Here is a 23,761-nt window from a genome sequence, read left to right on the forward strand (position 1 = left end):
CAGGTTATATAGATCTTCTGTGTTGAGTGGAACACCTCCTGTGCCTTAATTGGAACTCGATTCCTCCCAGTTTCCTCTACTGTCACTTAATTCTTATGTGTTCTTTTAACACTCAATAAGCAAAAGCTAAAAAGCAGAATGAACAAGGCAAGTTTTGAGTTTGTGATATGTTCTGAAGAAACTCACACCAACTCAGCAGCAATGTAGACTGAGGTATGTAGTCTTCAGCTAGAAATAGTGATGAGAGGAAAAATACCAGCCATGCCTAAAACTGATGACATGAGTCATCATCTGCCAAAAATTCAATAGCTACAATTCACTCACCAAAATCTTCTAATCAAATGACAATATATCAAGGAACCTAAAGGAGGATTAATGTTGTAAGACTCCAAGAACATCTTTTTGTTTATTGGATTAAATATGGCAAGTAATAAAGAAAAGCTTTGTTTTGGAGATATTTCTAATATCATACAGAGTTTTGCATAACATTTAGGAACACCATGAAGAACTGTAAATCATTCTGTAACATGTATTCACAAGTTTATGGGTTATAGTGTTCCTTTTTTTAAGTATCCGAGTATCAAAAACCAGACAACTGTCATTTTTCTTGGTGATGTCTGAGTTACAAAATTTCCAGAGTGCACTCCTGCCAAATCATTGGACTAAGCATGAACAAGGGATAAACCAAAGATAAACTCTCCAGTATACTGTGAAATTGGGCTGTAGATGTTTTTTACCACCAAAACAGTAAATTTGATATGAACTGATCTGAGTTCATAGTGGGGACAGATTAAGCCTGCTCAACAGTCAGGTTCACGAGAGTGTGGGACTGAGATGTCCTAAATAGAAAGTATTCAGGTGGCCATGGAAACATCTGGTGCTCCCTACCTCTCACAAGAAGAGTGATCTACATATATACATGAGCTGCATTTCCTTTTTAATGAACTAAACAGTCAGCAAAGACAGGAACTGAAATTCCACTTCAAATCACTCAAAGTTACACTCAATCTGCCTATTATGTTACAGATCTCTCCCACATTTATGATTCAATTTAGGAGATAATGTCAATGAAATTGAGCGTTGTGGCTGGATAACAGGTGCTGAAAGCAAAATGCAAAAGAGAAGAGATATTTTCAGAGAAAGAAACTATTTTTTTAATGATAAAAGTTTGGTTCTATTACTGGTATTACTATCGTACAAACTGAGATGTTATCATTTGTGCAAGGGAATACATTTCTTCTTTCCATGACAAGCCGAAAGAAGAAATTTGCATTCATACATCATTATATTCAATTGAAAATCTTCATTCTTCTTAGCCAAAAGATGGAGCAAGTCAGTGAGGGCTTAGTCTGTGTTTCAGCTCCCCAGATATCTTTATAATTATCCTGTTCCACCTCCTTGTATAATTACCTTAACATAAGTTATAAAGATCAAAATCTTTAACTAGAGTCTACCCAAACCAGGCAACCATTCAGTCCTGCAGAATTATTCAATTCAGGATCTGGCTAAGACTTGCTGGCTAACACTGAGTATATATAGTAAACTTCCTACAAAGATTTGAAGGAAAGGTTAAAAACCAAGCATTGGGGTTTTAAAATTCAGCAATCAATATTTAGAAAAAGAAAAAAGTACATAGGACTGGAAAACTTAATTCAGGACGTTTATGCATATGCTTTACACAATAAGTTTGTGTTTTGTTTTTTATTATAACAACTTGATATCACATTATTATTTGCCATCTCTGCTCCTTTCCCTCTGTCTCCATTTCTTATCTGTTTTCCCTTTTAGTTTTTCCCCTAGTCTAATTTATGATTCCATCTTTGCTACATTTCTTTTTTTCTAAATCTTATTGTTCATTGAAGCAGACATAAGAAAAGTCTCTGGGGTCTCAGTTCTCATGTCAACCAGGAAAATGGCAGAGCCACATTAGCTTCTGCTTCCCTGTCTCAAATGTACTCAGTCACTTTGTTGCTATTTAAAATAAATAAATAAATCCATCCATCAGTTAGGAATTTTAAGAGAATGCAAGATGCCTAGTGTTTCCTGCAGTTGAATCTGACAGCCAGACTTTAACAAGTCTTGGGGAATCAACATTCCTTCCTTCCTTCCTTCCTTCCTTCCTTCCTTCCTTCCTTCCTTCCTTCCTTCCTTCCTCCCTCCCTCCCTCCCTCCCTCTTTCCTTCCCTCTTTCCCTCCTTCCTTCCATGCCACAAAAACACACCTTATAATTAGCTGTTCTCCAGTTGCCATCCTTTGACTTCTTGCTCATTATGCAAAACCATGACTACCATGACATGGTGAAACAGGGGTTGTCAGCAACTTTACATGAGGTTTCTGGCTCACTTTCTGGTATCAAAGTAGCATGGTCTAGAATATGACTTGGTTCTCTTTGCCCATCAGGATTCCTCCCGTTCTTTTAACTTTCTTTCCCTACCTTGCTGGTGACATCTTGTTTTAGAAGAGGGTGAACAATATGAATTCAATAGGTTGTGGGTCCTAATGTCAGCACATTGCAGACACTGGAAGAATACTGTGACTTCTAGACAGCCCTTGTTAGGATGGGCACCAAAGGTTTAAGGAGTAGGTGATATCCCAAGACCAGCCAGTATTTCTTGCCATGTAGATGCTGCCAGATATGCTAGAGATATCCTAATGTTCTGTACAGTTGACACAGAGTAATCACTCCAAACTTGAGTCTCTATGGATGGTTCAGCACTTGAGAGGGCCTTAAAATCAGGAGAAGAATCTTGAGGCTCAAAAATGTAACAGGCGTTGCTGAGCACAGCTGCTAACCATTAGGCCTCCACTCCCTATCAAATTATAGACACATGTTTTTCCAGTATGTTGGGAATCAGCTATTGTAATAGCTTTGCTCTCCCACAATATCCAGCCTCCTCTGCTGGCTGCTGTCTAGTTTGAGCATGTGCATTAGGTTTCATCAGCAGAAACCAATGTCTAAATTGGACACTTCACACAGGTAGTCATTAAAATATTTACAGGCATGCCACAAAGTGAATTAATTAACTGTAACATTAATGGAGTTAATCATAGATAATATGGGTATCCTGAAACAGCATCTATTGCTTTCAAATTACTCCTGCAATGGGAGATTTCTTTCTGCTGTGACCTTTCCTTCACATTAGACACCATCATATCTCAAAGGCCATGTAGATGTTCGGTTTTCTTCTCAGCCAAACAATTAAACAGAAGCACTACATGCTTGATAGCAGTTACAGATTCACCAAAAGGCAAAAGAAAGACTTCAGCTGTTTACATCTTTTTATTTGTGTTAGGTTTACTTGGCCTCATTAGGATGTTTATTATTTGTTCTCTGTGAATATTCAAATTAAAAGGCTACAGAACAAATTGTTTACTACCAAAAAAAAATACAGTCTTTCTGGACATAATAATAAATAATAGTATTAATAATAATAGTAGTAGTAGCAGTAGTCGTCATCATCAATATTATGAAGGTTATATCATATTTTGGAAAAATACACTTGAGTGTTGCTCAGTATCCAGCAGGGGTTATAGACAGACTGATAAACTTGCATTAAAAAGAAAAATATCTTAAAATACATTAACAAGTAAGTTGATGGAAAGGGATATAGAGTTTGATGTTTTCATCAATTTTTGTGTAAGAAGTCAGCTATAATACATATACTTAATTTGTGGATATATCCATGGGTTCTCACATGCTGTGCACAGGAAAAAAAAAAAAAAAAGATTAAAATATGTATATGCTTTTTCACCCATCAATGGGGATTACATGTGATTCATTTACCCAATGTGTTTACATTCTTTGAATGTCTTTGTTATATAATTGAATGTGGATATAAAATAGTTTAAACATCAAAGAAAATATTCTGAAACAAATAAAAAAAAAGTATAATTTACTAAAGAACGCCAAAAGGAAGTTGCAATCTGTCATACTTTGAAAATTATTAATAAAAAAGTGTCCTTGGAGATTGCAAGCACCCTTGGCAGTGAAGGGCTTGATGATTTTGTATTTTCTTTAGTACAATGAAAGCAAATGATTTCTATGGGGAATACACTTAATTCAGTGCTGCAGATTCCATTACCTAAACCAACAGTGCTTTTTAATGCAGTGAAGTCAAGATATTCATATAGGAATTAATTTTTTTTTCATAAAGTTTTCCACAAAGAAACAAAACAATTGGAAATGTATAATTCATGTGTTCCACAAGAAAAGGTACACAATTTATTTACTTGTAGTAGTAAAAAATAATGTATACTGAAAAGTAGCCTTTGTAATATTAAATCAAATTTGATTTTTTTTTTTTTCAAATTCAGTGATTAAAAATTGGTGTGAATTAGAGACATAAGGTTCAGGAAAGAAAGCAACTGAAACTATAAACAAACAAACAAACAACAACAAAAAAAACCTACTGAGGTCTGCTAAAGAAAAAGCAGAAAACTGAAGGATGAGGTTTAGATGGTTTGATATAAAGCATTTTGTCAATGAAAACAGTGAGTTCATCTTTAGAAATATGTAAAATGATATTACTTCTCCAATTCAACTAATTGATTACTTCTATAATTTCTAAATATTGCAAAGAGAGGCATTGTATTTTAAAACCAGCTGAATTTTAATTGTTCTATATTATAGATTAATATACTGAAGTTAGTAAATTTATTATTGTTTCTTAATATTGTATTGTGTTAGCTGCGCAGTGAATAATAGAAAAATGAATCTGAAAGGGAACTCTGATGATCATCTAGTCCACCCCTTTACTCCAAGCATGGCTGTCTTCAAAGTTAGAGTGGGTTTCTCAGGTTTTTAATTAAATTAAACTTTAATTTGAATAAACAATTTAGCAGAAAATGCTCATTTCCTCTCCATTTTTTGTTCTAAAAGAAAGTGAAAAATTCTGATTTTATCCCATATAGGTAAGGAATCCAAGAAAGCTATATTTCTGGTGCAGCTTACAAATGGTTTACTTGAAAATATCAAGTGCACAAAAACTGGTGAGTTATCTTTTTAGTATCTATCATAAATTCAATCAGCAAGATTAAAATTGAGTAAGATGTGTATGCAAAGCATGTATCTACTACAAATAAGCAATGAACTGAATGTTCTTTCATCTGCTGCAGCAGGCCAAAATTACACTGCTCACCACTCAAGAATTTAACTTAATGGTTGTGAGTTTGTTTGTTTGTTTGTTTGGTTATTATTATTTTACTTTTAAAGCTGCTATGTTATTGTTAAACCCTAATGTTTTTTCTATTACTTGGGTAGCCAGGATATGTGATTTTATCCATTGTGTCAATGTTATTAATTCTCTGTAACAATAAACCATGACTATCTGTAGCATGCATGCTTCACGTTGAAATTCATATGCTTACAGTAGTTAATAATAGATGATTTTATCTGCCTTTCTTCATTTTTTTTTCAAACATCTCCTCTTGAAAATTTCAAGTGTCTCCTACTCAGTAACAAGTCATTCCTTGAATGCTGTCTGTTTTCTTATCATACATAGTATAAAGAATAGTCTGTCCTGTCCCCTTTTTTTCTAATTACAGTAATTATTACTTGAAATCTCTATTCACCTGTTTTGGATAAAACACCTAAAATGATGGAATCTCTTAAATTTAATTACCATCCATGTTAATAAAACAGACCAAGATGGTGTTTAGCTATTTACACTAACTTGATCCGTTCTGCTAAATACAGGTTGGAGGTATACATCTTCCTGCATGCATTTAGAAAAATATTGACCCAACCAAGATCCTTGCTTCAGTTTCTTGAAGGACAGCTTTGCTATATTCTCACTTCAGTGACTACACAAACCATTCAGCCTGGCCTGAAACAAGGAAGTTCCTTAATAGTGGTACTACAATACTGAATTTGAAAGATGTGGCCTCAGAATTGCTTTGAATTCTGTTTCAGGAAACATTCCATTTGTTTCAGGAAGGACAACCAGATCTCCATCTGTGATTTCGTGGGCAAAAGTGGGTCGCAACAGCTCTACATTTTTCTTGTGCTACCAAGGCTTGTGCGGTGGAAACAAAATGTTCATTCTCATTAAGTACAGTGCATATCAAACACATCAAGCCTACTGGGCAGATGATCAGTTTAGTAAGACAATTTGCACACAAGGTTTAGCACAGTGCAACATGCAAACATTTGCCAGCTGAAAAACACAGCAGAGTAGTCAGTCCACTTTAACTTAAAGGAACTAACATGAAGCCGCGAAAGTCATCAAGGAAAGAAAGTGATTTGTACTGCATATTACTGGCCTGTTGTTATCGGCCATCTTTTGTGAAGACACTTGCAAATATTCCCACTGCTTTCAATTATGGATGACGACTAGTTCATCTCCTTCTACAAAAAGAACATGAGCATAGTTTCACTACCTAAGCCAATAATGATAGCTGTTCGATGATGTATGTGTTCCTTCCACTATCTACAGGAAAACATATCTGCCTGAGTGAGGGTGCCATTCTTAGTAGCAAAACTTTGTTATTCTTTCTCTTTTTTCTCTCTCATTTTTTTTCCCCCTGATGAATATGTTTGAATTTTCAGCAAAGAGAAAACGTACAGTACAATGTTTCTTGCAATCCTCCCAAAGGACTGCCACAGGGAACCCAAAGGTTTAAAAGGAATTACACAGATAGCCTTCACTATTCTGCAAAATATCTTTACTGGCAAACATTGAATGTCACTATGCACTCCAGCAATAGCATAATACAGTATTAATTGATTCACTTCCATGAACAGGGAAAAGCTATATTCTGAATTATATTCCTCATTGTAAATTTTGGGAAGATTTATGTTCCTTTCTCAATAGTTTATCCAAAACAGCTGATCATGACTATACAATGATAAAAACCTAGGGACTAAAAATATTTTAACTGCAGTTAATACTCCAGTTTAATAATTCAGTAATGTCGTCAGCTACCCCATGTATTAACTATGCCATGGTTTCTTCTCCTTATAAGGGTTTAAAACATGGCACAATAAGAATTCAGCCTGTCAGGCTCCTTTATTCTAACTTCTTGGGAGGTAAGGGTGGCTGCTTAGTAAAACACCATATCCATGAATGTAGGTAGAATTTTACATCTCTGCCACCATGTGAATCCTTCCAATGGACTCTCTAGAAACAAGGCCCCAAAATCAGGGAAGGGAAGGGAAGGGAGTGGTTATCTTTTCCACACAGTGCAGCTCCTCCTGATGGTGCCATTGGTACACGATGGCCTCTGTCACTCCTTAGTCTGCTGGGCTCTGTGATCTGCAGGCAGGGATTTGTGTATCGGTAAAGTACAGGAGAAAACAACACCTCTCAACTATGACATAAATAGGAAGGCTTATTCCTGTAGGGAAAAAAAATACATATATGTATATATAGATAGATACATTTTGCTGGAGCTAGAATAAAAATGCATGGGAAGGATGAAAGTGTATATATATATATGTATATATATATATAAGTATATATAAGTATCTATATATATATAAGATTATATATATATATATATAATCTTCCAATACTAAAAAGTCATTCCTTTCATTCTTCAGCACTTAACTAAAAGTGAACATGCTATTTGTCTTCTGAGGCTTCTTTTTGCTACAAGTAGGATTTTTTGAATTTGTTCTGATGTTCAAGTTCACTTGACAATTAAATTATTCATTGTGTTAGATCAGGTATATTTAGATCCTTAATCTGTGGGCAAATCATGAAGTGCAGGACCTCTATCTGTTCACCAGTTTACCTGCATCTGTTCAGTTGTGATTGCTTGTATCCACATATCCACAAAGCCATGGCATGTCACTTTGCCTCTGTGCTTTCACTTGCTCAGCACATCCTCTCCTGATACCTACATTTATATTCAGTAGTAATTCATTCTGCAACTTGTACTGCTGACAGGGTAAACGGTTCTGTAGTGATATTCTCTCTGATGTGCTGAATACTTAACAAGGCAGAGAAGAAGTCATTAATATATTAAACCTAACAACATGACAATTAATGGGGAACATGGCTCTCTAGATGTGTTTCAAGCATGCATATGAAATACGAACATAAATTCTATCTAAATATGCCGTTTGGCAGAAGAATCATTCTTGTGCTCTCAGGTTGAACATGAACTCAACTACTTTGCTGGAGCAGGACAGAAGCTTGCACCTTATTCAGTAGATTTTCACCCACAACTATTTTTTGTTGCTTGACTTCCAAGTAAGTCATTTAGACCAAAGACTTCCCTCTAATCCTTCTTCCCTTCCTGCTTGCTTAGCTAGGGCTCAATTTTTTAAGCTGTTGCAACTGCTGCTATGTCAAACAATGTGTTTTGGCTTAGTTTGACATTATTTAGAGATGACAGAATTCTCTTCAGCAAGTTAGGAGAAACCTAAAAAAGCCATGCTGAAAACTATTTTTTTTCCAGCTAGGTATTTTACATCAGGTTTAAGTTAGACACAGACATCCAAAAAAATAAAATCAAAAAAAAAATCTACTTACTTTCCCAGTTATCTAGCATTTCTTGAACTGTGTCTGTCCTGATGGGGGATAGCAAGAAGAAAGGAATCACAGGCCCAAAGTGGCTGTGTGTTTTCTCTTAAGTGGCACATACTATATTATGAATTTAAACCTAAATTTCTTTCACTGCATTTTAACCATAGTTAGATTATTTTGAATTTGCCATGATTATTAATGTGTATCTGCTCATTATTATGATAAAACTGACAAGTTTAATGTTGCCAAACTGTAGTTACCAGATCATGCCTCTCATAAAATACTTTTTTTGGAGGTGTTGAAGACAGACAGACGCATTTATACAAAAAGTCCATGCAAGTTTCAGGTGTACATAGGTCTCAGCTTAGATTAATGCATCATGTGATCATGTATCATGCATCAGTAACAGGAACATAAACAGGGTAGCAGGTGGTGAAATATAGAACAAGCCCAGTTGTAGGGAGCCTGACCGAGGGAAATCTGGTTTATCTGAGATCTATTTTATCTCTTTTACAAGACTGCTAACATGGCTCAATACCTAGAAATTCAGCCATGCCCTTCTGCTTCCTACAACAAGGAAGACCAGACACAGACCACAGTGTTGAAAAGTAGTTCAGGAATGTTCTTTGCAACAAAAGCACAATCTTGCTTAAGAGTGTCTGTAATCCTCTACCCAACCCAAAACCACAAGGGGACAAATAAGTCTCGCCCTTTCTAAAGCCATAATGAAGAACTGTATTAATAAGGCAATTAAAAAAAAAAAAAAAAAAGAAAGAAAGAAAGTTTGTCAGAAGTCAACTGCCTGTTTTTCTCTAGGAACTTTTTGTTTGTTTGTTTGTTTTCTCAATGTCTGACGATTCCACTCTCTACACTAAAACACTCAGAGGGTCTGGCAGTCACTTGGTCCCATGGGGTAGCCCTGCTCTCCTTGTGGGAGGTCTGGTGAGGATGATGCCCACCCGGGGCATAAAGTATGCAGTCTCTGTCCACTCCACCCATGCACAGTGCTGCAACAGGCAGCCCAGAGTGCTTATTTAATACCTCCCAATTTGTGTGTAATTTCTTTCAGTTTCTACAGAAACAGAATAACATTGTCCTTGGAGAAATAAGAAAGCATCAGGCTGAAGCATGACCTTTACTTCCATACAGTCATTTTATTGTGGCTATATATTAATGAGTTGCAGGATCAGAAAGAGCAGGAGACGTGGAGCTCATATTCTCATATTATTGGTTAGTTATTTACTATAAATCAAATTTGGTAGATTAATTCACTTGCTGGGAAATTTCTTGGTACAAAGGTGTGTGTGTGTGTGCATGTGCGCACACATATGCTTGTGTACGTGTGTTGAACAGCTTCCTGTAAGAAGTGTTGTTTAAGAGTGCGTTTGCTGGAGTGATTGGTGTTCACACAGTTCCAAAGCAGATGCAAGATATCCATATGCTCTGTGTGCTCTTTTATGTCTTAAACCACATTTACTGTGAAAATATGTGCAATATGTAATTACGATATTTATCTATCTCTACTGGGTCTTGGATTTTTACTTGATTTACTTTTTTGTGAGCCTTCTGGTAAAAGATTCATTACCATTTACTGGGTTAGTAAAGTTTCTATTCTCCAGTCCTCTTATCATTTTCTATCATGTTTTTGAATCAATTATTTTTACTCATTAATATCCAGCTTTGTAAAAACAACTTTGGATAACCAGTACATTGAAATTCAATAACCATTAGAGGACAAACGACACAAAATACTTGTCCTCTGTTCTTTGAAGAGTTTTCTCATCATCCTAAACAAACATTTTAGAATCAAGTCCTCTGTATCTAGACTGTCCAACAGCTAAATACAGATGCATCCATCTACCTCTCTGTCTGTCTGTCTATCTATTTACCTAGCTAAATATCTTATGTTTTGCTTACTGATACAATTTTCCTGGAGAGTTTATTTTCTCAGGAGAAATTTACAATAACTGAAAGGGACTACAGAGTTGAATATGCTGTTATCCAAAACTCTTCCCAAAAAGGGTAGACTTTGGGAAGCTTTCTTTAAATGTTCAGATCCTTGGTACTTCACACTGTGTGGAAAAAAAAAAAAAAAAAGTGAAAAATGAACAAGTCATGGATTTTCAGTGCTCTAATGACTTATACTAATGTATTCCTTCATCTAAATACAGATTTCTGTTTAAAATTCAGTATGCAGGGGTATTATGAATTCTAGTTTAATAGATTCCAAATAATTGCCCTTTAGAAATGATGAATAGCTGTTTAAAGCTACTGATAAGAATATACTATTTCTCCCCTAACAATGGGCCTTCCACATTAACTGTATCATATAAGCCCTAAATTAGTTTATTAATTTTTTTTTATTGATATGCAAAATGCAAGCTGATGGCAGATGGCAAATAACCCCTCACTCCAACACCAAACCCTCCAAAAAAAGCCTTGTCTCTGCTACTGTTCCTCTAGTGGGACAAAAAAGAGAGATAAGAAGATAGCTTTTATATTGAAGGCAGACACTGAAATGCAGATGATGCCACCCTCTCTTGTACTTGGTTGTCAGATTTTCTGGCATAAAAAGAATAAGATATAAGGTTGAATTAATGAACAGATTTTGCACAACTACAATTTAAGATGCTTTCTCTGCACTGTTTATGCTGTCTGACTGCCCTTTAAAACAACCATTCTGGGCTTATTCTTTCATTTAAAAGATGAGCATCCAGAACTACTGAAATTAAAAATGCATTATTCATATATTCAACATAGGAATGGTCTGACAAAAAATTCACTTAACAGAGCTGATGGCTTCTTCACAACACATGAAACCCTTTGAAAGAACCAAGCAAAACAGATTAAATGCATCTGCAGTTGAATTTGCAGTTATGCATACAACGTGATTTTGAAAGTTTCTGAGGTTGTATGTGTTCTGTGTACTAAACACACCTGCTATACTTATATGCAGCACTTGGGGAAAGATATGCAGAAAAGTGAATCTATTAGAAAACTAACACTAACAGATTTTTTAATTATTTTTTATTTTTATTTTTTGTGAAGTATTATCTCATACAAATATATTGGACACCGACATCAGTTGTTTTATCAAATAATGTGGTAAAGCTGAAGTAATAAAAGACTGCTAATATATCTTCTTCACTAGGAAGTGGCTGGGTTCTACCTAGCTTTTAGATTACACTTGCTGGGTGAATAATGCATATATAGAAAAAAATTAAGTTGGTACTCCCTGTTATGTGCATACTGTGTAATGTAACATTCTTGTACTAGTCCTCGTTTGCTCTCTCTGTCACTGTATGTGACTGCATGTAAGTTTAACTGTATGTATATAAAGTTACATACAGAGACTTCATCTCATCTAAATGTTTGCTTCTAGGAAAATGTTTGCCAAGATCCTGATTTGCTAGAGCTAACAGCAAAAAGAAAACATCTTCATTCATTCCTGACGGTTGAAAGTTACTGTAAGAATTGTTCCACTTTTCTCATTTTTATCTTTCCTACCTACCAGCAAATTAGAATTGCTTTCTGATTAATTTTTGCTTGGCAAAGTTAGCAATACCACATGAGGTCCTAAAAGAAAGTGGGTTAAAGCAGTTTTATGTTTTAACCGTAGTAATGTCTGTAATGCTTGGCTCTGGTCCCCTTTAGCATTTTTTTTTTTTCTCCTCTCAATAGGAGCAGGGCAGTTATCCCCCTCTCAGGGCCTTTTCTTTCTCCCTCTGGGGTAGGCTGCCTTCTCCACACACACCACTGGTACCCAGAAAAGAATGGTTCTTCTGTTTGTCTGGCTGCCTGCATATTGCATCCATTGCTCCATTCAGCCTGTCTTTTCAGGTCTGCTAGCTGCTGTACAACTTAGCTTTTGTGCTCTACTGCCAGGGGTTTTCTGAAGCCAGACGCTTTCTGAAAAGAGGGTATATTTGCATAAACAATACCATGTCAGGAGGTCTGCTGGAAACAAAATCAAAATTCAACTGAGCAAATCTTCCTGAACAACTCATTTCTTGCAACCAACACCTCCTATCATTACCATCTGTGTACTAAACTATGGCTGGAAATGCATGCAGCTCTTTCTTTTCATTTGCTCTTGTGTACAGATTCCTCATATCAGCTGAAGTTTATTTTGGTTTTGAATTTAGGTGGAATAGAGACCCTTAAAAGAATATGGAACGAGAAAAATATGGTTATATTAAATAAGCAACAGAAGGCCAGCCATGCATCAGCTAGCTTGCAACCCAGATTGGATTTATATTGATGGCTCATCAAAATGCACATCAGAAACAAGATCTACTCATCAGCTTGCTGAGATTTCAGGTCAGTGATGGCAGGGCAGCTTTATCGCAACAGAGCAGGGAGAGAAAGGCTTATTTACTATTGTGTCTGATAGCCGAAGGAAGCATTCTGGAAATATGTGTGCTTAAAACAAATCTCCAGTGTCTTAAAATGTTGGATATTCTGAGTGCATGTCTATGTGTATGCACATAAACACAAATATAAAGAGGTCATGCATATGTAAACATGAGTGAATTCATATATATTTCTGTGAACAAGCAAACATGCACATGGTCTGTGCCATATCTTCTGTGCGCATTCACTGTATATTACCCATGGGAATAAAAAATAATTAGGCTAACCCTGCAAAAAGGAAAACAGGCAAACCAAGAGTAGTCACATGGTAAAAATAGAAGAAAATAAAAAATGAAAGAAAATAGTTTCATAAACCACTGCTCAAATCTCACAATCATTTGTTTTTATTTATTTACATGTATATATATGTATATATTTAATTTAATTCAAATATCTAGCTGGGTAATGCATCTCTCACTATTCCATTAAATTGCAATCTTAATTTTGTTTACTTTCTCAGGTGCTTTGGATACAATTACATAAAAATATTCGAATGTGTCTCCTCTGCCACATTAGGTCTGTGCATACAGCATCTTCTGTTTGACACTGCCTATTAAGCCACACTCCCCAGTCAGAAAATGGTGCTTATGAATACATTAAGCATACAGAAATACCATGAATAAAAGGTTCTCCTTCCATCCCACTGCTTTGATCATGGTACATTTTCCAAGCCCTGACACCACATGGGCTGGGACAAGACAGATTTCCTCCAGGTGTTAACTCCGTATACTGGTTAAAGCAAGGTGCACAGGGGATTATGAGAGACCTCTTTTATAGATCTGGTTTGTTCCCACATAAAACCCAGCACAGCGGGGCACTTTGAACAGGTGTCACATCATGTCTTGTTACCTACATACAGGGGTCCTATCAAATGTCTTCCATGAGTCAGTGATTCGTGAGTCAGTCCTCTTTTCTGTAATGGGACTGCAGTCACAGTGCATCTCACCTCAAGAATGTGCCAGAATGAACAGGAAGATGAGGGAAATCTGTACACCTGTCACAACTTTAGGTGAGCTTCCAGGTATCAAAAGAGCATGCGTGGTCCTGTCAGGGTGACTGTCACCTGCCTCCTGCCTCCATCAACTTATGGGATGCAAGAAAAGGGCTTCCTTAGCTGAAGATTTTCTTTCACACACTGTAAATGATCAGTATAGTCAAACACTGGGGAGAGGGGTGCCATTTCTTCCTGAGAACAGACTCCAAATCCCATTATGCTTCTGTTTGAAAAATCTGCCAGATCTGTGAATCCTGGAAAGAAATATATTCATTTCTTCATGTAATTTTCAAGTAATTTAAAAGATGTGGAGCTTTGTTATTCTTGCCTCCAATATAAAGGGGTCTATTTCGTATAATGAAGGTCAGTAAAGACTGAAAAGAACTGGGCCTAGCAAACCTCTTTAAAAGATTTCAATTTCGGGGAATCATCCCCTTATGAAATTTGCAATGTGCTGCAAGAAAAAATTGCTACGAGAACAACATACATGGAAATGCAGCCACTGAGGTTTAATAGGTGTGCAAGAGATAGGAATACCCACTACATAACTCCTGTAAATATGGCTTTATTCTTCTACTTCATTGCCTGTAATAAGTCTTTCATTGTTCTGAAATTAAATGCACAGCCAGTGCTCCTTATTCAAACCACCCCTGATATTGGTTTACATAAATGGCTATAACAAGCAAATGAAAAAACAATGAAAAAATAAACAGAATTTGGTGCTTTACCAATAAAATACAAAATACCTGCTACAACAGTGCCATAAAAATGTGAGTTATGCACCATAGGACTTCCAGGATGAGTGCCCAGCACGCAAGTACTGTTCAGTTATGCCACAGTAAAAGAATATATTTATTATATTTATTACGAATATATTTTCCTACAGCATTGCTGGTGATGGTGGTGATGAAGTGTTTAAAAAATGAAGCAAATAACACTTTTCTCGGCATTAGGACTCCACTAGTTAATCCATCAGAACTGGGATTTGACAAGACTTGATTTATATAATAAATGTTTGATTAATTTATACGTTCCTGCAATATAACAACAGGAATTTGGAAGTTCAAGATTTAATATCAAGGCTTCCCTTGAAATACACAGGGGGGAAAATGCACTTAGATCTCTCATTTATTTTCCAATTAACTGTTCTTTATCTGTGCATTAATATTACAGATGTCTCAAGAATAATTAAAACAGATAAGCAATTTATAAAAATCTTCACATTTCATGCTAATTACCATAATGTAATGTTACATTTCTATTAGCAGCTTTTGTTCCCTCCCCCCATCTTTACTTTTAGCAACCCTAGGGCCTTAGCCAGTCAGCATGTTATAAATCTTTGTTAAAATACGACATGAAGCTGAGAAGCTTGGAACCAAGCAAATTGGACAGTGATGGAGTTCCCCTTTCTTTACCTTCATTTCCCAACAGCCAGCTTGTCGTCAAATATGAAAACAATGATATTTTTTTCACAACTTCTTGCTGTGAAGGGAAAGGGGCTCCCAAGACAGAGAGTTGTGACTATGTGTTTTAAGGAAATGAATACAGCCAGGCCATGAGAAAGGAGGAGGAGAGCAATTTGATCCAGCATCCTGTCAGGGGCATAAATCATGGACCTAGGAAGGAACTACAGTATCAACACACCCACTACCTCCATATCATGCAACTACATTCACAAGTAGTTAAGTCTCATCTGAAAATGAATTGGTTTGTTTGTTCCCACTCTTCATATGGAAGATTATTACAGGAAATTAAAGGTAACCATTCTGATAGGAATTTCTACTCATGTTTGATGTTCAAGCCATCTAGTCAGAGAACAGAAGCAATGCCATGTGGCGTTACACAAGCTCTCCCACACCTCAGTTCTAGCCATCAGTGAAACCAAACACATGGTCAAACTAAACATCATGGCTATTGTCAGCTGCTTGGAGAAAGAAATAAAAACAGGTCCAAAATCTTGATCTTGCAAACACTTTACATTAATACAGAGGTTTCCTATGCTGAAATGTGAGACTTCACATCAGGAAAATTATTTATGTGCTCAAGTGTTTAAATGAACAGGACAAATTTGTCCAATAAATTATCTAGAATGAACAGCATGATCAGCTCCACTTGCAGAAATACAAATGGCCAACACATTAGCATGTGCACATACAGAGGCACACAAATGTGTATACCCTATCTACTTTGGTACTGCAGGGAAAAGTCAAGCATTCAAGTGTGCTTCTACTTGCATCTCTCAGCTGCCTTTTCCATGCAGCATTTAAGTAATAATTGGTGTCATAATACAGGTAATGTACCTCCCTATGTTTCAAAAATACACTCATCTAAGCTTTCAGAAGTAATAATGTAGTTTAGGTTTCATTTTGTTTTTATTCCTGAAATAGACTGTGATATAAGTCAGTGAAAATGAGATATTAAATAAAACCTTGCTCCAGTGCCAAGTCCTGAAACCCTTCTTTAAGGAGAAGAGTACATATATGCATCTCCACAGACACTACCCAGTCTATTGATTCAAAACTACAACACTTTTTTTTTATATATATATATATATAACTTAATTTACCTTTATTTATTGCAACATTGATTGCATTCAGACTGTATTAGATAATATACTGGATAAGATACCTTTTTAAAACCTCTTACTGAGATCCTATTGGGACTGGCAAGTAATTGAAAACACTTAATGGAATATCTCAGGGCATATTGCCAGAAAATGAACAAGAGAATCACATTTCATTTTAAAATGCCATGGAAAAATCACCTAAAATGATCATAGCTGTGGTTTAGCATAGAAAAGGGTGGGTGTTATAATTTACATAGACTTTCTGTCTGAAATTATTTTCTCTCTTTGTTGCATTTGACAACTCACCCACTGTCTTTTCAGAAATGTGTGATGTTCCTGTTAATTAGATAGTGAGGGGCGACAAGAAATAGGTTTTTAGAAGATTGCTGACTTCACTGGGTGTGTTTTCATTCTCAGGGCCCAAAACCCAGTTGGTTTGCTCCCTCAGGAAGAAGTATCAGTGCTTACAAGTTCTGCCTTGACGTATTCTGTGATGGTAAAAAGCCATATTGTAACTCTTCTAGTTGAGCTTAGTGTGCACTGTGCTCAATTCAGTTAGGCCATAATAACATTTAGGACTTAGAAGGCTAAAAACTGTGAAGTTATGAGGTTTCTGATGACAATACAGCATAGTCCAGCAAGGACAATTTTCAAGCTGGAGGTTTTGCTGTGAATTTTCCAGGTGCTTGCACAGCCCCAAACAAAATGAGACATCCTCCTTTGGCTGTTATAAGTAAACTGAGGAACACAGAGTTTGAGTAGGCTTTCCTTCACTCATGCAATAGACTACCTAGAAAGCAAGGAACAGCATCCAGCCTCCCTGTCCACAGCATCCTATAAACTACAGAAGGCGGTCTCCTGAATGCAGCTGATATCCATATGCATTCACAAGGCAGATTTACCATTGAAGCTCTCCTTTAACAATTGGATCTTTTGTACAAGGAAAAAGGTTTCTACCAAAAATGTCATATTCGGGAGAAGCACTAAAAGGTGTCTTAAACTGGGACAAGAAATTCTCTAGGTTAAATGAATAAAAGGTAGTAAATTCATTTCAGACTTAACTTTTCAAAACATGACTGCTTGTACACTCAAAGGCAAATACAGAGTATTTTGCTGATTCAGGCTTGGCCAACCACATACCACGAGCTTGTCTTCATCTATGCCAAGAATTACAAGGGAATGTAGAAATGTTTTGTTGTATCCGTACAACTTTAAGATCCTGTATAAAGCCTGTGTACACAGACCCTTTTACACTAATTTTGTGGACTAATATTGTTTAATCGCTACTAACTTTTTAGCTCTAATTAATGTTAAAATTATGATGCCACAAAGATATGTTACCCAGCTCCATTGCATTCTAACACTAGGCAGAGAATCTACCTGGAGCAAGTGATTTTGTTTACTTTAGCCTCTTCTGCTTTTGCAGTCTCCTTTGCAGGCTACATTGCAGAGATAAACAGCATTGGATTTTTTCTGTCCTTGCAATAGACAAGAAATAGGTCCTTTTTATGGTCTGGCATGAAAAATCATGTCTAAATCCAAATAAAAAAAGCTTGAATTCAAAAATCCTCCAGACATTGTGTTTTGACATCCAGCTCAACATTAAAATGCAGTTGAGACCCATTTATAACAAACTGTTCTCAGAGGAACCTCTTAGTGACAGTCAACAAACATCTCAAAAGGTATAGATCATCCCTTGTCTATAATCCTGGACCTGAACCCGAATTTACATGAGCACAAAAATGTCAGTGCACATTATCACCATAAGTCAATGTATATTTGCCTGCAGGTTCAAGAACCACAATAGTAAATAGACACTTCACAAATGTGCAGCAGTAGTAATAAAATATAGCAAATACTCTGAGATGCTCATCGTTTCCACTTGCCACTATCTATGAGAGTCTGTACTGCTATCAGCTAATATTCCCTGCAGGCAGATTTTTACTAGTGGGTGCTTGGAAATGATGAGGTTCCCTAGAGCTGTACTCTGCTCTTTTCTGTTCAATGTTCTTTTCGGTTCTTTTAAGTCCATTGGATAGACGAGTTAAAATCTGGAAATTGAAAGCAGAGAGGAAGTCACAGTCACCAAAACTGAGATGGCTTATCAGCTTGATTCCTGTTTTGCAAAGGTCAGCTCCAAGCATACCCTGATGCTGAGAGAGCTGGCCTTCAGCATCCAAATGTGGAATGAGCCTGTGGCAAGCAGAAATCTCCATGTCAGAATGGAGATCAGAAATTAACACACTAATTTCAGTCTTGAGAGAATATATTGATTGTGTGGGTTGCCTGCATTTATGGGTTTGCCATAGGGTATGTAGGGGATTCACCAGCTCCTTGAGCAGCACTGGCCTATTTTCTCAAAATCAAATCATGGCCTTCTTACCTAATAAAAGCAAACCAATATCAGTCACACCACCATTAATAATTAATACCTCTTTCAGAATATGTCCAAATCGCTAAATAAAACAATTGTCTAGATAATATCATATCTGCCTCTTGCAAATCCCATGCCTGAATTGCAGTCTTACCAAATGTTCCTGCCATTGCCTCCTGAGGCAAAGTGATCAAGATTGAACAATGCACAGCATATGCTCACATCTGGGACATCACAAAAGCAGGTTTTGAACCAGGGCATATCACAGAGATGCTTAAAGCAGCTGTGATAAATATCTTCCTTATGACTATGATTTAAAGCCTGGGTTTATACTGTTTGACCTCATCTGCCTTTGACAAAGTCACAGATATCAGTGATTTATTTACATTTATAGTGCCAAACTGGACTGGATATTGCCTTGAAGGACACACTTCATATATCCCCTGGTATCTAAGGTTATGAACGCAGGCAAGGTACAAAAATAAGTAATGAATCAGGGTGGTTGAATGTGCCATGCGATTTCACGTACCCATCATGGGGGAGGGGGTTTGCATGCAGTGTTGCTTGCCAATAGAAACATATTGTTTAACAGTCACCTCCAGGCAGTAAAGCTGGTTGCCAGTTCAAGTGCCAGGTAATTTTATGGGATAATTATTAACCTTACTGAAGTTATTAGAGAGTAGTTACTAGGAGACTTGTGAAGTGTGAGTTATTGCTATCTGTCTGAGTGGGAAGGATAGCTAATCCCCTCAAAGCTGAGCTGATTATCCCCCTTTTTAGATATTAGAAAAAAAACTCATCAGAAAGGATCAAATTATGTATATTTTTTTTACAGTTATGAGAGAGCATTTACAAGATTTCTCCCCCGTTTCTCCACCACCCACCTACTATCCTTCATTCCCATGTTTACTTTCCAATAATACATTAGGAAAACACAGCTCTGTCTCAGCCTTCACTGGTACTGCCTTCTTCACGGTGCACCACAAGCAATGAAGCAGTGATGTGAATTTCGTTATATAATGAAAATGGAAAATGTTCCATGGAAAATGTTTCTAAACATGATAGTGGAGTTAATACCATGTGTAAAGACAGTCAGCCCAGCTATTTCAAGGCCCCACAGTCTCCCCACTTCCTCCATCTTCCTCCAAGTAAAATTAGTTGTGCTGAGGATATAGGCACATTTTATTTTACCTTCTCATCAAACCACTGGTGAACTACCACTGCAAGACATTGTGCTTATCTTCCTCTCCTTCCTACCGCTCTCACTCAGTATTGTCCCTAATGCTGAGCCTTCAGTGATTCTCCCAAAGCCGGATGCCACTATGGAGCATTACAAGGTCACATCCTGTGAAAGAAAGGGTGACCAAGCAAGCTCTTTTGCATTAACAATGCCAGCTTGCCTAAACAAAGAACCAAATGTATATACTACTGAAAAGAAATGGATGTTAACAAGAAAGAAAGAAAATGAAGAAAATGTAGCCCAACTTTTAGATGGTCTCTTCAGTCTCCTTGAAAAGGTAGATGACATAGCATATCACCACAGCACTCTTTCACATGGTATTCCTCACCATTGCAGTATCAGCCCATCCTTAACACAGATCCATGTGTTTGCCCATCCTTTCTCCCTGACTGTCTGGAACCGCCATTTGTGGAGAACATGCAGAATTTGACTTTCTGCAAGTATGCAGAGATATTAATGTCTCTGTTCAAAACCCCAGATGATGATGCTCCCACACATTAAGCTATCACCACATACCTGCATCCATACATACTGGTGTTAACTGTGCAGATGGAGAGATGGTCTCCCGATGTCAGTTACTGTCATTTCCAATCCACAGCTGGCAAATATCTAGAGAAAGCAGTAAATTTCAAAAGTCTGTCCTTTTCTGATTTGTCACCAATCTCATGGCTGCTTCCTCTCCTCCCTTCCACATCTCTTTGAAATACCATGTTTCTATTGGCATACTTTGAAGGGACATTCCCTTGATTATCTTGCCCTTTCTTCTCCTGTCCCCAGAGACTTGTAACTGTTTTATATATATATATACACACATATATATATAATTTTTTTTTATCTGAGGGGGAAAAATGCAATGCTGTTACACGTTAGTGCACACAGACTTGAATTCCTCATGCTGTTGGTTTTCTCTCCACACACCTTATTTCTTGATATCAAATTAGAAAATACTTTCCTCAAGAAAGTCAAAAGTCAAAAAAAAAAAGTCAAAGTCAAAAGTTTGCTATTTCTATTGCACCAAAAGGGGTAAATCTATGTGGCAGCAGATTCCCACCACAAAGCAACTCCTGTTTCAAATGGCCATGACTGATAGAGTGACTCTATTCTTGTTTGGATTTTTCTGAGTGTGGTATTAGATTAAATGTGAAATTTGTATTTCTTATACTGTCTCACTTTGCCTAAACACACTCTATTATTTCATGCCAATAATAGACACCTTAGTTTTTCCAGAAACTAAGAGGCAGGGACAATTGTACCGATACATTCTCTTTTATGGAGAATCTCGTATCTTTGCTTTATTCCCTAACTTTATCTTAAAGCTCCCAAAATACTTATCATCTTTTCTTCTTTTATATTCTATATTATAAAGAAAATAAGACAAAAGAAGCCTTTTGTTACCTATTTGCCTTTTCTTATAGAGGTCCTGGTGATAGAATTCTTAAACTAAAAGAAGTCTGGGATAGTATCATTTAGAGAGGGTTTTAAATTACTCTTTATTTTGATGGGCTTCCTTAGTTTGTTAAACACCTTAGTCTTCTATCATTCAAATGTAGAAAATAAATTTGTAAATGATTGGCATTAGTTTAGATAGAAGGATTTTATTTTTTTTTTCAATTATATTTTTATTTATTTATTTATTTATTTATTGACTAAGGTCTTTTAGCCTGTTCACTCTTTGGAGTGAAGATTTATGTTCACACAGTGCTCAGTGCACTGCAGCTCTGAGTTCAGGTGAAATGTCTAATTAATTTCAAAGTAAGTACCGCCCAAAGGTAGAATTTGAACCATCACGTTTTATCCCAAAGATATTTCTTGGCTACCTGGTAAAAGGTAAGAGATTTGCCCCATCTTGAATCTTGGGGGACCCAACCATCTGTGTTTTTGCATCTGTAAGGGAAAAAAAATAAAAGTACTGTGATGACTGAGGGGAAGGGTAGGGAAGGTCAGTCTAGAGAGGAAAAAGGGGTGAGAACAATTGCTCTCCAGATCTGTACTTCTGAAACAGTTCTGTCAATGGGCTGATGTTCCCTTATCACCCAGGGAGACTCCTTTACTCTTAAAGGTCTGATCCACAGCAAAAACATTTTTTTTTTTCAGTTGCTTAGCAAAGTATCCTGAAAATATGTTACACTGAACTAAAACTGCCTGATACTCAGTTTTTGTAAACCTTGCTGTTAGAAAAGGAGGTCCCCAGGGATATTTATTTTATTTCATTTATATAATGCATCCCAGGATCAACTTTTGTATGCATTTACAACAAATTACAAAAATTATTTCATTGTGACATGTTAGCTATACCAATGTTGGCATAAAGTTACAAAGACGCTCATCAAATATATAAAGCCAGTCTCCACTTCCTTCTTATCTCACCCCAAATAACACCCTCAGAAAAGTATTCAAATATGTCTATAACTATTCTCTCAAATGTGAGAGAATGTGTACCATGTCTCCTTCCAATAAAGTAAATGGCAACTTCATGTGCTTTTGTATCCTTTCCTTCACATATATTTCCTTTTCTGTTTTAATATGTTACAGAGCCACAGAAACCTGTCTTTGACTCCAGGGAAAAGTTTTTAAATCACCACAGTCAATGGCACAGCAGTGTCCTGTTGAGTGACCATACATCCACATTTCTGAGGATGAATCCAAACTATTACCCAGAATTAGTGGAGTGAGTAGAAACTTGAGAACGTGAAAAAGTGAAATAAATCTTTTTTTGTGGTCTTGTTCCTTTATATATAGATTGTTCTGATTGGAGGACTGTACTCAGCTGGGGAGTTGGAAGACAAAGTCCCAAGATCTGCACTCAGTCAGAGTTTGTTAGGGTCAATGGGATCTTGCATGAGTAAATATGGAGTTTCAGAGTATTTAGGATCTAAGCCTATAAATCATTCATCTCTGTTCACATGTTGGCTCACTGACGTCTTAAATGTTGTTATTACTAAGTCTTAAATGAAACTCTGACTCCTCTTGCATTCAATGTTAAGGAAGAGTTCTTTCATTGGAAAAAATACATTCCCATATGTGTTTATTTGAAGGAAATGCAACAGGTTTTGGATTTTCAGTTTCCTTTATTTCTTTTCTGGAGATGTAAATGTGCTCTGGAACCCCTGCCATGGCCTCTTTCTTTCTTCCTCTTTTTCTCTCTTTCTTTCTCTCTTTTCTCTCTTTTCTCTCTCTTCTCTTTCTTTCTTTCTTTCTCTCTCTCTCTCTTTCTCTCTCTTTCTCTCTTTCTCTCTCTCTCTCTCTCTTTCTCTCTCTCTTTCTCTCTCTCTTTCTCTCTTTCTCTCTTATTGCTAGAGTCGGGGCTTGGGTTCATCAGTCCTTAGCATTAAGAAAAAAACCTCAAACTATTTACTTTCTTCTGTTGCATGTATCTAAGTATGGCACTGTCCTTTTCCTATGAAAACCTTTGCTAAGAGACTGTTAATTTAACCTTGTGTCATTATATCTTTCATGCAAATCCATGATGTGGAAGGGTCTTTGCCATCTGCTTCCATCAGGAAGGTTATCTGTGTCCAGACAATGAGTGATAGGCTTTATAGAGTAGCTAATAGATAGACAGGGCTTTGGAGAGCTTGCATTTAATCCTCTTCAGATGTGGATGGATATTTTCCTGCAGTCTGGGATGAAGTTCAGGGTTGTATTTCAAAAGAATTTGTCCTGGAGTGTAAATGGGACAGTTTGGGTTAACCGTAAACTCCAA

At 36.6% G+C, this 23,761-nt stretch overlaps 1 long non-coding RNA gene across 1 annotated transcript in view; it reads left to right on the plus strand.

Moving 5' to 3' along the window:
• The window catches only part of LOC118249684 (uncharacterized), a 125,888-nt gene extending 103,210 nt beyond the window's left edge, over nt 1-22,678 (plus strand). The window contains exons 8-10 of the long non-coding RNA XR_004779180.2: nt 11,854-11,938; nt 12,617-12,791; nt 22,591-22,678. This is a non-coding gene — a long non-coding RNA (uncharacterized LOC118249684). The remainder of the gene's footprint in view (nt 1-11,853; nt 11,939-12,616; nt 12,792-22,590) is intronic.
• The last annotated feature ends 1,083 nt before the right edge of the window (nt 22,679-23,761 follow it).

Source organism: Cygnus atratus, chromosome 2, assembly GCF_013377495.2.
Source record: "Cygnus atratus isolate AKBS03 ecotype Queensland, Australia chromosome 2, CAtr_DNAZoo_HiC_assembly, whole genome shotgun sequence".
Taxonomy (NCBI): Eukaryota; Metazoa; Chordata; class Aves; order Anseriformes; family Anatidae; genus Cygnus; species Cygnus atratus.